We start from the raw sequence: 15,722 nt of genomic DNA, 5'->3' as shown, positions 1-15,722 counted from the left end.
CCCTTCGGAGGTACCAGAAAAGGCATGACACTCCGGAGGATTACCATGTTAGTGACATGACGCAGCTAGTCACGGCAAGCCACTTTCCAAACCCTATAGGCGCGCACTCTCAAAATCGGCGTGTTTACAAGGCGATTATCCACCCCCTTTAACTGATTAGCATTTAAAAGGTGTTTCTCCTCGGAAATCCTTCCAGCGAGGAGTGTAAACTCAAGCAAAGATAACCTCTTCACCTGAAGAAATACGCTGTTTATCTCGCCAGTTTAGTCAAAAGATAAATTTGCTGAGACTTGTCTGTGCCCTTAATGTGTTTGTCTAACGCGAAAGCCACTGGTTTCCTCGTTTCGTTTATGTTTGGGGTCATGGGCTCATGTGCGCGATTCTCGTATTTTATATTTAAAACGTGCACGCTAAGAACATTTCTCATTGTTTTCAAACCTACTGCAATGTCTCAGTGCACGTTTCCACAACACGTTGCTGCGTCTTCTTGTTTTTGTGCTAAAATGTAATTATCTTGCATTCCGACGTTCCTCATCAAGCACACAAAGGGCACTTTCTGGAAATGCAGTCATATGCCAGCCAGTTCATCGGCATAATACGCCCTGTCTCCGCAGTATTGACTAGCTGATTTCCTGACGCCATTTCCTAAAGTAGTCGCAAGTTGCCAGCGTTATTTGTAACGGGAATATTGATCGATTCCTGGACCCATGTCACTTGGAAGCAAACCACTTTACATAATACCAGCCTTTCATATTAAACTAACTATACACTATATACGTTGTCATAGAAACAAGGTGAGCAATAAGAATATGGCTTTAGTTTTTTTATTCTCCCCTTCCTGCATGCAAAGTTACAATAGCGTGATGCAGATTAATGTGAGCCTAACCAATCCCCCTTGAGTTTTACTTTAGGGAATGTACCAAGCAGACTGTGTTGCAATATGCACTTAGTTATGTAGGCCAGACCATCCGTGTGCATTTTTGGCAAGTTCTAATTAAGGCCATGCCCATCAAGTCTTTGGCCACGCCTATCGTGCAAGCCACGCCCCCAAATGAGCCCCACCCCCCCACCTCAATTTCTTACCCCACTTAAAGCACTGCCTGGCCAAGAGTGCTTATGTGCAACAGCTCAGACTTTCTATAGAGAGGCAGTTCAAGCAATCTGACCATTTCTCAGACCTCTCGGCCGCCTTTGACATCTTGGACCTCTATGTTCAGTAGAAAGGCTGAGCTCGTTCACCACCTTTAGCTGGTTCTCTTCCTTCCTTTATAGTTCTTTTAGTTCACTTCTACCACTATTTCCCGTGATGTCCCCATCCCCTCTACTGTTTAAACTCTGTACAATTCCCCTCTTCAAAGTCATCCAACTATTGAATATTTCATATTGGTCCTAGGCTGACGTTGCACAACTCTACATCCCCATTTTCAATCTAACCCGCTTGGCTTCTGTCTAAATACCATCTAGGCCTGGGCAGCAGAAGGCTGGTTGAAGGTGAACGAAGGGAAGACCAGCATTCTTATATGTCATGCCCCCAAGCTTATAAAAAGTATTTGGGCCTCCCTATGCCCCTGCCTTATTTCAAAACAAATGGATCTTATGCCGCTATCCTTGTTTGAAATCTTTCCTCCAGGTGGACACAGCTATGTCCCTCCCCAACACGTCTGGAAAGTCAAAAAGAATGGTTTCTTTCAACTCCAACAATTGAGACACATTTGCCCCCCTTGATGAGCGCCACCTCAGTGCACCAGTGAAGCCACAGTTAGATTATAACAACGCCCTCTAAGGAGGTTAGGCAGGGATCCCGCTGCCTTCACGGATAAGCTTCGGTTTCACAAAATCTAGTAGTCAGATTAGTACCAGAACTCTTTAAAAGTGACCATGTCTGTCTGCGCCTAGGCCACTGCATTGGTTGGATATGAAACACATAATTCTCTTTAACATTCGAAGTGCTAAAACAGGTGTATAAATCTGGCATAAAAGATGTGTGCCGGTTTTGCACCTGTTTTAACACTCTGGGGCATTATTGTCGTTTTAGTAGGTGGAAGACTGGTGCGGAACAAATTCGGATTCCCCATGCTCACACGCTCCTTCTGCCAAAAAAACATGCATTAATGCTAGCATCACATTTTCATGCTGGTGTCCATGTCTAAAATTCCCATTCAATACTCCTGCTTTTAGCACCTACTGAAAGCGGGCAGAGGGAGGCCATTGTAAATGCCTCCCGCCTGTCCACTTTCCAGGAAGCAGTCACACTTCTTTGGACAATAGAGTATAGAAAATGTGTCTTAGCCTGTTTTTTCTAAGCTTAATAGACATATGTAATTACACAATCGTAGTGCAAAGCATGAAAATTGCACGCAGAGGACCAACATGCACTTAGGTGTGCACAATGGCAGTCCTCTCTGGGCAGTTTACACTTTTGACAAAATTACCCCTTTCTGTCAACTCCACAAATGCTTCTGGGACTCCGCCCCATTGTATGCAGCCAAGAGATTCCAAAGTTGGTCAGCCTCAAGGGTTCTTAAAACCTCAGATACCGGCCTTCTCTCTAAACCTAGAGTAAGATGTTCCATTTGCAGACATTGTCACTTCCCTATTTGCTGTCCAAAACACCTGAAGACTGCCAGTCATTCTGAGATTTGACCCTAATCATCTCCATTTCAGAAGGAGGATGTCTCAAGTGTCGGACCTCTTCTTTGCAGTGATGTTCGGCTTCTAGGGCTGCCTATGTTTACAGTGATGCACTATATAAATGATAACACTCACTCACTTTTGATCAACTACCCGAAGTTAGAAAGAGACACCAAGCAAATCGTCCTCCAGCTCTTCTTAAACACACTGTTGCTAGCGGAAGGTGTTAAATGTGTACAGAGTGATGCACCTAAGGACACAGAGTCCGAGGACCTTGGACAAGATGTTCCACAAACTCAGTGATGAAACAATGTAAGCTGGAATGAGGTGCTACCATCTAAAGGGCCTTCTCAGAAGAAAGGTGCTTGGGATCATACAATCTTTATGCACACAAGTTATTTGCTGGCTCAGACCAGTGAAATATCCCTACTTATTGAGAAGAGAGGGTGTAAAGAGTATAATATAGTTTGTATACGATGGACATGAACATGAGGGATGGAGTGAAGATTCTTTGCGAATTGCTTTTCACTCTGACACTACTAGGAAGGTCTAATTTGTATAAATAAATGCCCATTGTGCCTGAGGGCCCTAAGAATCCCACAACTACTTTAGATAGTTTTGAACACTTATTTTCAATTGTCACAGCGGTATCACATTGTTTCATCGACAGTAATTACTTTGTGTTAGTTTACTACAAAGTAAATATTTCAAAATGTCTTCGAAAAATAGGTATATGTGGGTATGTGGTAAAAAGGGGGTGGGAAAGGTTTTGGGTACGGGCGGTAATGAAGTGATAGGTGGGACATGGGTGGGGGACCCCCAATTAAACAAAAACCTTTGAAGAAACCTTTTTACCGTCAGTGAAGTGACATGGAACCGTCACAGCTTGGTTAAGACTTGTTTAAGGATTAAGGGAGGGCCAGCTTAAGGGCAGTCCCTGGTCTAATTCTCAACATCTATGGGCTCCCTCCACCTTCCAGCCCATGCTCCCTCTTGACAAAATGGTTGAGTCAAGCACCTACTGTCTAAGCTAGACTATAAGTGAGGGCCTAAAGTATGCAGCCTTCTCTATCTCCCTACCTTCTGTAATTACTGGTGGCATCCTACTCTAATATTCACCCATGAAAACAATGGCTACATTGTGCCTTATCTCTCTCTTAGGCACACTTTGTCTGCACTTCCACCTTCACATCTAAACTCTCCATCACGTGCTCTGTGTTCTCTCTCTCTCTGAATCAGTCTCCCCTTCAAAGCCCCCTCCACTCTCACTCTTTACATTCTTCTCTGTCTCACCTTATCAACCATTCTATCATTCACTCTCACAACAACCACGCCCCTCTCTCATGCTTGCTACCACTCTCACACAAATACCTCCCCTGCACTCTAACACACAATCAATTTCCAACACGTCGCCAGCACTCTGCTCCATCTTTCAATCTCTGCCTGGTGTCTCGGTCTGTCACCTTTCCTCCTGACCTCACCCAAACTCCCTTCGATTCCTGGTTAGGTGGTCTTTTATATCTGTGACGTCTTCCTTGACTGCTTCCTATTGGTCCCTGCTCCACCTGACCTCTCCGGCCAATCTTGATCTTTTGTCTCCTGGAGACCGAGTCACAGTGTCCCAATAAAAAAAACTCTTTGGGCCCGCCCCTTTGCCCCCTAGGCGTTCATGGGGTTGCTGATGCCGCGTGCCAGTTTCTGTGGCTGCTTGCGTTGCCTTCCTGCTGTTTTTGGAAGTCGGCCTTCCTTGCCAGTAATCTGGAGGTGATGAGAGGAGGGAGACTTGTTTTTATTTTTGGTGTCTGTGTTTCTGGTCGTGGGGTAGGGCCGAACTGCATTCTGGAGCTGGCGGTCCTGAAAGAAACAAAAAAGAACTTCTGATAGATATGGGGCTGCAATGCATGGATCGACAGACATTGGTACCAGGTTTAGTAAAAGAAAGTGAGGATAGCTTCTCACTAGTGTCCAGGTTGGATACTTGGTTCCAAACATCTCTTGTTATTACCTCTGGAATCTTATCACCAATGTGCATTATGGACTGTCAGACTTACAACGTATTTTATAATGTTAGGGAACTTGATAAAATGCACTCATTCAGATGCCCTGGAAAATAAGGCTGATACTTTTTAATCAGTACGTTTCTCCTAATTGTTGTAAAGTTCTGCTGCTTTACTGGTAGGATGGCCAAAACTATGCTCTGTGTATTACTATGCTCAACGAGCCTAGAAACAGTTATGTCCAGGTGGTTTTATAAATGACTTATCATATCATAACGCTTTCTGGTTAGTCTTTCTCTGCACCAGGAGGGCTTGTGTATTGTCGTTTTACACTAGTGCAGAAATGGAGGGTTTTTGAAGTGGAAGCTTCATAAACCTGTGGACTGTCTTTTTTGTAAAAGCAGACTATTGCACATTTCTTATTTTTTGTGTTGGTGTGTGCCTTGTGGGGACTTGCTGTGTTGTTTGTGGCTGCTTGCTTCTTGTACTCATTATTTGTCTACCTGAAATCATTTATGTTCAAGTTGGGAAAGCACGGCAGACACATCAGGACATTCTAAGGGCCATTATCAAGGGTATGCCAGACTGGCAGGAGTTATGTGTTTCATCTCACATCTTGTGTTGTTGCTACACGTTATTTATGGCATCATTAATGTTCCATGTGCTTATGTTTGTTGTTAGATTCAGGGGGTTTTAGGCATACAGGAGTCAGGTGAGATCCTAATCAAGAAGGGTCTTCATGAGGTTTAGTTCAGAGAGGAGCAGGTGGGTTGAGGTTATATGTACATGCTATGTCTTTTTCCCTATGTTCCCTTTACCTATCCTCATGAAATATTCCTAACCCTTTTTCCGGTGACCCTAACATCCCCTACCCATCCCCAACTTCTCCCTAACCCGCTTTACCCCTTTGGCTGCCTCGTGGTGCCTGGGTATATCAAGATCAGGACCCCTGTGCCAACCAAGGTGGGAGGGGTCAACTGCATTTGGCTTCCGTGGCTAGGAAGGAGTTGTGTGATACTCCAGCGGTGTGACACAGGGACTTAGTAATGGTACACAAGGACATTCGGTCCCATTTGGAACGGGCACAGGTACGGGCCAAGCGGTTCGCCGATACCCATAGAACACCAGCCCCCGTATATCAGGTGGACATGAGAGTGTGGTTGTCCACCAGATACCTGAAGATTCCTGGCAAAAGGTCTCTGCTTCTGTGCTACATTGGCCCTTATGTTGTCTGTGATCTCATCAACCTGGTGGTGGAGCGTTTGGACCGTCCGGCCGGTTGGCAGATCCATCCAGTTTTTCATGTCTCCCTCATCAAACCCTACCTGCCTGCCACCCGTCTGCCTGTCTGCCCGGCTTCGGTCAATGTCCACGGTTCAGAGGAGCTTGAGGTGGCTGCAGTTTTGAACATGCAGATGCGCGCAGGGTTCCTTTTTACTTGGTGGGTTGGAAGGGCTGTGGTCCCGAAGATAGGACCTGGGAACCTCTTAGCAATATCCACTTCCGGCTTCTGCTCCGCTGTTTCCATGCCTCCAGTGGTGTGTCAGTGCCTTTGCGGGGTGGTACTGTCACGCTTGCAGACTCCCCAGTTCCTAGCGGATCCAGGTCTACAGGTGCCTTACGTAGAATCTGATTTTCACCTGCTTGTAGAGCTGCTGCCAGGCCGTTTCACAGCCAAAGGAAGCTGTCTGGGAGGTTGCCATGGTGACGTTGTGTGTTGTCAGGACGCCGCGCGTCAACGCTGTGTTCCAAGACCTTATGTGGTCGATGACATGGAATGTTGCGTTGCCGTGTTGGAGTCTTGTCCCAGGATGCATTTAAACTGTTCGTGTTCAGCGGTCCGGTGCTTCTGATTATTGGTTACAAACTGAAGCTTCGTTGTTCCTTGAATTACCTCTGTGCTACGCCGTTTGGCTGATCTTTGCATGCTTACCTGTTGCTAACCCTGCCTCCTTTTCGGACTCCCTGCTGACTCCTCCCACTGTCCTTGTTATCATCTGATCTCCTTTTGACTATGGCCTGTCCCTGACATCGAATTGTGTTCTGATTTAGCTAATGTCTCTGCCTGCACGTATCAGACCTCGGCCTGCATCTGGATATTCTGTTGCCTCTTTCCAGTTCCTTGGCCGCATTACAGGATTTACGCGAGGAACACTACGCAGCTCCACTATCAGCTGCATTCCTTGCCGCTTACACTCCCACAGCACTGGAATCACACTGCAGCTAATTATTTCAGCAGTGACAAGAAAGCAACTGTGCTTCTGAGCTCACTTTTGAGGATCCATTATACTAATACTCTTCTCCCATTATCATTGTTCCTTCCTCTCCAATTGTTTGACCGTGCACAGGACTTTCGCAGGACGCTCTGCTGCTACTTTCAAGTGTGCACCAACCCAACACTAGTGCGTCCCTCGTGCTGCCCGGGTTCTAGTCCCTTACTAACCTTCCCTTCCTTGATTCCTTCCCCTTCCTCGCTGCTACCTTGCCTGGACAAGTGACTGGACCTCAAGTCATCCTTACGGTAAGAAAGCTATCAGTCAAGGCCAGTAGACCACGTCAAAGGGAAAAGGGAGGAGGTAGGGGTGGACCTACTTATTCTTATTACTTGCATTACCTTCCTATGGAGAGCCAAGAAGGAGGTTCGCTATCATCTATAGAAGGTCGGGATACCTCTACACCCAGGTTAGTGCGATATCACTACGAGGCTATCATATCCTCTCCCTCAGAACCATCACTGATCTATGTCTCTCTATCTGATTCCAGCATGTTGTCTCCCTGTTGTATTGGATTCTTCACCCTTTGAAATGATTTACTCCTCTAGCTTTTCATATCGTTAGCAGCTAGCGAGGTGTATCATTGGCATGGTCTTCCTCGGAAAGAGGAGTCCGGGTTGTTCTACACAACTAGAGCAAGTGAGATACTTTGTACGACATCGTGAGGTATTGTACACCGTCTCTGTTGAGTACTTCATATTTTCCACTGCTCTGAATGGTGACAGGCAGATACCTGTAGTAAAGAATAGGTGGACCGGTATTTAGATGGAATAGCACTTACTAATCTTGGCGAAGAGGCCCGTGAAGCGCTCGATGGACCAGTGACACTGAAAGAGATAGAAGAGGCCATCTCTTCACTGGCCTTTGGCAAAGCACCGGGCCTAGATGGGCTGGTAATGGAACTATATAAGATATATATGGGAATCCTTGCTCCACGGCTGCTTAAGGAGTGGAAGGAGTCTTGCACAAATGGTAATCTCCCACCATCAATGACTGAGGCGGTTATAACGGTGCTGCTGAAACCAGGTAGGCCACCGAGAGATGTAGCCTCATATCGCCCATTGCCGTTGATCAGTACCAGTGCGAAAATACCGGCTAAAGTTTTGGCAAGTAGGCTCCTCCCATATATGTCCCTTCTAGTACATCCCGACCAACCGGGCCTTCATTCCTGGTAGATCCACGGCCTATAATTTGCGAAACCTATTTGGGATTATTTCACAGACAGACCCCCATTAATCCGCAGTTACGGCCTCATTAGATGCTGAAAAAGCTTTCGACTCAGTGTCTTGGAACATTTTATTTGGCGTGCTTCAAGCGATCTGGACTAGAGAACCATTTCATTAGATATGTGAAATTACTTTATACTAATCTGACGAATAAAGTCAGTACCAATGGGGTTATATCAGGGGCAATTCCATTGGCTAGAGGAACACGACAGGACTGCCCTTTCTCTCCCCTCTTGTTTGCACTAATAATAGAACCACTTGCGTGACACATGAGAGATCAGCACGGGCACAGAGGGATACATCTAGCGGGGCCCCCACAAAATATCTCCCTGTATGCGGCCGCTGCCTTATTATACTTATGGAATCTGGACTCAAATATTAAACCAGTCATGGAGGAGGTAGCCAGGTTCACACATTACTCCGGACACAAAAATGAACACCACAAAGTCAGAACTGTTCCCATTAACTCTAGGGACTGCTAGGCCAAAAGGTCTATGTGGGTTCCAATGGGCACCAACTAGCTTAAAATATCTGCGTGTTATGGTATCACGAACACAGAATTGCTATATGAAAGGAATCGCAAAGTGCATCTCAATGCATTCGCAGTAAAATTAAACATATGGTCCAAGTTCCCCATGTCGCTATTCGGTAGGGTCTCACTACTCAAGATGGTAGTGGTGCCGTAGCTGCCATACTATTTCAATACCATCCCAATATGGCCAGGACATAAATTCTTTATGAAGCTTCGATCATTAGCAACACAATTTGTGTGGGAAGGTGGAACGGGCCGCATGTGTTGGGAGACATTGACCGAGACATGCGACCGGGGAGACTAGCTGCCCTGGATTTCAAATGATACTATCTAGTGGTGCAGGCTGTTTACGCAGGAATGTGGTACTGGCTGGATACCAGTCCATGACACTGAGCCCTGGAGTGCTATGGTGCGGCCCCAATAGATCTTAAAGCGGTCATCTTAGATGACCACTAAGCCTATTCATGTATGTTTGATCCGGTTGCGAACAGTGAGCACATGTGAACTGGATGATCTCCAAACAGCCCTTTAAGATGAGTAGCAGTACCTTCAAGATAGATGGGGATGCAGATTCATACTCATGCATCAAATAATCAAGACAACTCAATAGTTTGGCAAAGTGAGTCCGTTTAATGACAAGTTCATAAAACGGGGAGTACAACGAACATCAGCAACTGCTCGATCTTCTCGCTCTCTTTAATTTTAGAAAAACACAATATTTATAGCAAAAACTCATCATTGCTGCCGTACAACCTGCGCATGTACTAACGTCATTCTATGTGGCAACCTTAAAAACCTAACATGCAATGTGATTGGTTATAGGAAGGTAACTTAATATAGGTACTATATCGGTATATGGTAACGGGGAGAGGGCATTGGATAATCACTGTCAGGTGGGGCAACTAAGCCCTCCCTTCAAAATGGCCACTATGAACATCACTAAAAGTATGACGTCCCATTGGCTCTACTCACTATAGGACCCTAGATTACATGGTCCACTATGATTGGGTTGGCATCAACCCCACTCATACTTTTCCACCTATGTCTAGCAGCACGCAGAAAGAACATCCAGGTGCAGAGAAACTCGTCTGCACCCCAGCTTCCCACCAATTATGCTACAATCAATCATCACCTCAGTAGTCATGTGTCAATTACTTCTTAGTAGTTTGACCTTGAGTCTGCTCTGTGCTCTGAGAATTTTTAAGGAGTATGGGCATGGCGGGGATCCATGCGTAGGTGTGAAAGTCTCACTCTTCCAGCCTGCCTTTGTCACGTGACTGGACACCGTGAAATCGGCTTTTCTCTGTGTCTTTTTGTATATTTGATTTAATTCTACCAGTTCTCTGACGTCTGTGGCTTATCTTGACCTTTCTGAACAGGATCCTCTGTTCTCTTCTCTCCTTAATTGTATCCAATGTCTGCTTATGCCAGCCAGATAAGACCTTGGCTTCTTGGCATGGTCATCCTTAGCTGAGTTTTGCTCTGTCTCGATTCTCGATTTTCTTGCTGCGACACAATCCATTTGAGGCCTTTTTTAACCTTTGTTTGATTTTGTTCATATGCGTAGTGGACTTGCATTCATACATAAAGTGCTTCTTGAGGTATATAGTTGTAAACGTTGGCGCTTGCCTCAATCTATCGACTATTCAGCATAAGCTAGCTTCACGATTTCTTTGCCTCTTGCAGTCACTTGCATCTGTAGACGTTTAAACTAACTAAATATCTTCATCATGTATGTGGCATGCGTTTCTTCATCTTGAGCCCAAGCTGTCACTTATCCGTGGTATCTCCTTTATATTTCGTCTCTTGTCAGTATTCTTAGGTCATTATATCTTCTATATGTGTGTCAGTCCGATTTCTTATGACGTCACCATTCATCTTCCTTCATTAGCTTCTTCGCTTCTTCGGGTATTTCATTCAAACAACCGTCATATTGTTTAGAATGTAGGTATGCTTTTTTTAATGGATATCTTACTTTCTAGGTTTTCTTAGGTGTCGGTATATTAATAGGTGCTGTTATACTGATAGGGACTGGGCAGAGCCCATGTGCTGCTCTCTGCTTATTTAACTGCTCTTCATATGTCACATACTTTGGTGTGAACTCAGTAGGCAATGGGAGGGGGGCAACTGGAGTGGGGACGATACTCGACACTTCCTCTTCCCATGGCACCAAATATTTAAACGCTTGGGTATACCAGCCACATAACGTAGCAAAATTCCCTCGTGGAACTGTCCTGGCCTCCCCCCAAAATTCGATATAGATGTTCAAATCTCGTGGCACCCAGGGTAGGTAATGAAGCTGGGAGATCTATACCCAGAGGGCAGATTTGTAACTGAGGAGGAATACAAGATAAAATTGGGAGATAACCCAGTCAAGAGGTTGCAACATTTTAGAATGCGATCGGCGGTGCAGAATGGGTGGCCATCCTTTCCCCAGGAGCCAGAGCCTTGCGATTGTATAGAGGTTATAGTTCTGGGAGATGAGCGGAAGGGGCTGATTACAAGGGTTGAATGGGGTAATTCCGAACAGCATGGTGCAACGCAACACAGCCAGGGGTAAATGGGAGAGGGACACTGCAGCGAGAATAGATGAGACTAAGTGGCGTGTAACAAAGCTGTCTAACTAAGGACGTTTCACTCAATGCCCGCTTGCAGCTCATACACTTTAAAGTATTAAATAGGCTGCATTACACCCCAGCGAAGCTGGGACGATTTTCCCAGTAGGTATCGGACAAATGTATGAAATGCGAGGCAGAGGGAGCAGACACAATCCACATGTTTTGGTGCTGCCCAAAAGGGATACTGTTATGGCAGGAGGTCGCTGAGGCACTCCATGCAATGACGAAGATCCCCCCACCCTCCTTCCCCTTAAATACCTGTTAGGAGATATCGGAAAGGTTGATATTAAAACATGTACACTGTTAAACATGGGATGTGTTATGGCAAAGAAATGAATGCTATTACAGTGGAAATCCAAAACAGCACCAACAACACACAAATGGCTCAGAGAATTAACCTATGCACATGAAAGGGAGGAGGGAGATATCAGAACAGTAATGGGGAGTAGTAGGCCCAAGGATATTTGGGGACCATTGCGGGAGTATGTGAAAGAAGCACAGCAGTAAAATGTAATAAAATGCAACCGAATAATTGGATTCATAAGTGCAGTGTGTACCTATTAGAAAGTCAACGACTGTATTAATGAGAAAGAATGAATGTGTTGTGCTACATGTCTGCCTGTTACCTAAAGTTTTTTTTAAAACAAATTTGAATATTTTTAAATCAATTATTTAAACGCAGTTTAGTTCAACTTAGCAGTCTAAACAGTGCCCTTCACTTAAATCCAATTATGTCATTCATCAATGCTTAGTTGCTCTTCCCAATAATGTGATAAGCATCCTTGCTCTGTATTCCACTAAATACTCGCATTCAGTTCTAAAACAATGATATTGTAATTTTTTCTCATCAAAAAACATTCTTGCCAGTTGCTACGAAGTTGCTACAAAACCCAACCTTAGTTGTTTAGTCTAAAAGTACATTTCAAAGCAACTGCTCACAAAATGTAACAACTCTTAATTGAAAATATTTCTTAAAAATAATTTCCATTCTGAAAGGCTTGTTGCACTCAGTTCAGATTCCTCCTCCCGCCTTCTCTCCCACATTCTGCACCCCGTTTCCCCTCACCAGGTCATGTTATCAATATGACTATAGCAATAGTTGTGTATTTTGTGTAGGCATTACGCTAGCTGTATTTCCTCAGCTTACCACTTTTAAACATTAAAATTGGCTGTACTGATTCAAACTCGGGAACTCAGAATCTTTTGTGCTTTGCTTTTCAAATCTCACAGGTCTTTTTTATGAATAAGTTGTACCTTATAAGCGTCTACCAATTTAAATGGGCTAATTTCAAGGTAAGGAAACCGGAATCTTTTATGCTTTGTCGTTATAATCTTTTCAATACAAAAGAGAAAATAAAAATATTGTAATTTGGTTTTGAGCGACATACTGAATCTGTGGATGAGACAAGAATTCTCTCTGGAGTTGCTATCTGAGGAAATCTTCAGTTACGGCTTCCTCTGCACCCTACCAGCTCTTCTAACGGGCCTCTCTCTGCCAGCCAAGAATGGTGAAATCCAGAGTCCTTTCACTCCTGTGTTTTTGTAACTTATATATCTGAAGCCAAATCCTGTCTTATCGGGAGCATGTGTTTCGCACTATCAGATAAAAAAAAAATCTCTGTTCTCTTATCGTGATTTTATGTTTTGGAGTGGAAGCCTGTCAAATGTCTGTGTTTATTTAAAATAAATGGCAAACCTACATTATTTTAATTTGTGATATCTTATTAATAGTGTACATGATGGATGCTTGGTTAAATGCACCTCTCCTTAATAACTCTGGTATCTTATCACCAAAGTGACTATAAGATTTAAAAATTATTTTATACTGTTAGGGAACTTGGCAATGCAGTGCAGTTTTTCTAAAGCGCTTAAGTACATGTAAATCAACCTGCTGGCTGTTCCCTTTCCACCTTTTAAAAAACTTCTATCGGCCTGTTCTAAGTGTGCACAGATGTTGTTCACATACCACTCTGAGCTGTGGCCTTGCTTTCTCTGAGCTGAGATAATGATGTGTTACTTTACAAAGCACATATTTACATACAATATCACCCAACCGAAATTGGAACTCATTTATAGACTTCGAAAGGATGAAAGGTTGAGTTGACGTTGCTGGTATTCAAACCTGCAACCTGCAGATCATGTTCAAATGTCAGTAGCGGGTGCTCAACCCGCTGAGCTATCTTACCGGATGTGAAGTCAAACGAATGTTGCAGCCCACGTCTCCCTGAGTGAGAGCTGTATATATAAATGTATATTTCTACTACCTCTAAGGGCTATGAGAAGTGCTACTTATATTAACCCTACATTTCCCAGTGGCCCTAATGCATCCAGTTGGCTTTGCAAATTCATTCATGTGGGATGCCTAAAGATCACACATATACGCTCTATTCAGTCAACACCCAGATACTCCCTTTACCACTGCACTTTGTCAAAGGCACTTTGCTTTGTTAGAGGCGGTAGGTAGGGACATCAATGGCTTGTATCCATCACAAAAATACACTAAGTCTTGACAGTATGCCTGGCACAATTAGGGGGTTCAGGGACTGGGACCCGCTCAAATCCCTCACCATGCCTCTGGGGTAAGATAAGCTCTGGGAGGGTTACCAGTCTCCACCCCCCTATCAAGACTGTGATACTATCACACCAGACTATTGTAAAACACCAAAAGAGCTATAAGAGGGAGTGATGGAGATATCTGTGCAGACCATGAGTGACAGTCCCTCAATGAGAAAAGGGAAATACCCCCCCTGTCTACTTATGGTTTTTCATTTGAGGACTTAGTTAAGGAGTGTGCTAGTATGAATACAACTCTCAATGAGATGGATTTTCAAGAACAGCCACTAGTGAAGTATGATGGTAGGATATCCCACAACTATTGTCTGTGTAGGACTTTTGGGTCATGAGTCTCACTCTCCATCTTCTATGCCAAATGACTAAAATATGCCCCTTGCCAGATTCCGTAGGGCACCTTGGTCAGATCTAAGGCAACTCCGCTTTGCATAGAACACATAGCAAAAGGATTCCAGCTTTGACATCATGAACTCACATTTGTTGCCATGGGAGTATGGGTGTGCTCTTTAGTCATTGGAACACTTCTCAATATCGGAATTATGTTCGACCTTGTTTGTTATGTATATTAAGACGTACTTGCTGAAGGCGCTCATGAGCTTGCGACCAAGATGGCCAATGAACCTTGAGCTCTCCGACAGGTCTGCTGGAGGAGGAGGAGGCCGTATGATGCAAGCACCGTCGACTGGCGGAAGTAAGTGCCAGCTTCTGGTGCGTGAGGCCCCATAGTACATTGTCCCCCATCTACATCGGGCTTGTGAATCAGCTGTAATGTGAGGCAGCCCAGTAGACCCGGAACCAAGCAGCCAGCTGAGGCCTTACCAAGACGGGCCTCTGGTACCGGATAAGTGGAGCTAAGTGGGCCACTCTGGTATATGCTGTGGGTCCCTTCAGTGCCTGGAGCCTGTGGCGAATAATCTCCCTGCAGACTGGCGTCGGGAGCGGGGTCCGCTGCTGACAGCTGTCGCACTCGATGGAGTGCCTGGGACCGGAGCGTGGTGTGAGAGCGCTGTGATCGAGTGTCTGCCTCCATTGGAGACCGGCGGCCGGGGTGCGTACAGCACTGCGGCGGACAAAAATTGCAAGCAGAATACCCACTGCTGTGTAATGCCGAACTGCCCATGGTGCCCTGTGCCCATACTGGAGCCTGGTTTGGGGTGAGCACCCCTCTTTTCTTTGAATGGACGGCCCATGGTGTAATGCCACATTGCAGCGAGTGGAAGCCACCTATCTGGAAGGACCCATTGCGGCCATAAGGGATTTGGTGCTGGCCTATCTGGCGGGCCCTAGCTTGGAGCGCAGCGGTTGCGGTGAGCTTGTGTGTGCCCCTGGTGAGTAGCAGCAGGGCTATCATGGCGTGCTGCAGCCGGACCTTACTGGGAGCTATTTCCCTGCTGCTGTGGGACCCTTGACCATCAGCGATGCTCTGGGACTGATTGTGGTGGCGGTGCTGCATGCACCCTGATTTACTGAGCGGCTTTGAGGGTGTTGCCAGGATGTTCTGGCTCTGCAATAGGTCAGTCTACAGCGGGTGTACCCTCAATTTGGGGTATGAGTGTGGAGCCCTTACTACAGCTACGAGTTGCTGTTGGGGGACTTCAACTTTATACTTGAATGGTCCCTGTCTTACCTCTACAGTTCTGCAACGGCTCCTTACACCTGCGTGAGCTTGTGATAGCTGTGTGGCCCCTGATTCCATGTTTCATGAATATCTTTCATTTGAAAAGTACCTGTGAGCTTCATATCATGCGCACAGCGATTCACACATGGCCAAGGCCTACAAACACCAATCACGCTTGCCATTTCTGTATAAGGAGACTCTGGCTGGGAGTAAATCTACTATGGCTAAGTATGGGACTGGGGTTGCTGCATTAGTG

Source organism: Ambystoma mexicanum, chromosome 1q (genome assembly GCF_040938575.1).
Source record: "Ambystoma mexicanum isolate Mex_15411 chromosome 1q, UKY_AmexF1_1, whole genome shotgun sequence".
NCBI classification, from domain to species: Eukaryota; Metazoa; Chordata; class Amphibia; order Caudata; family Ambystomatidae; genus Ambystoma; species Ambystoma mexicanum.
This window is presented reverse-complemented; position numbering follows the sequence as displayed.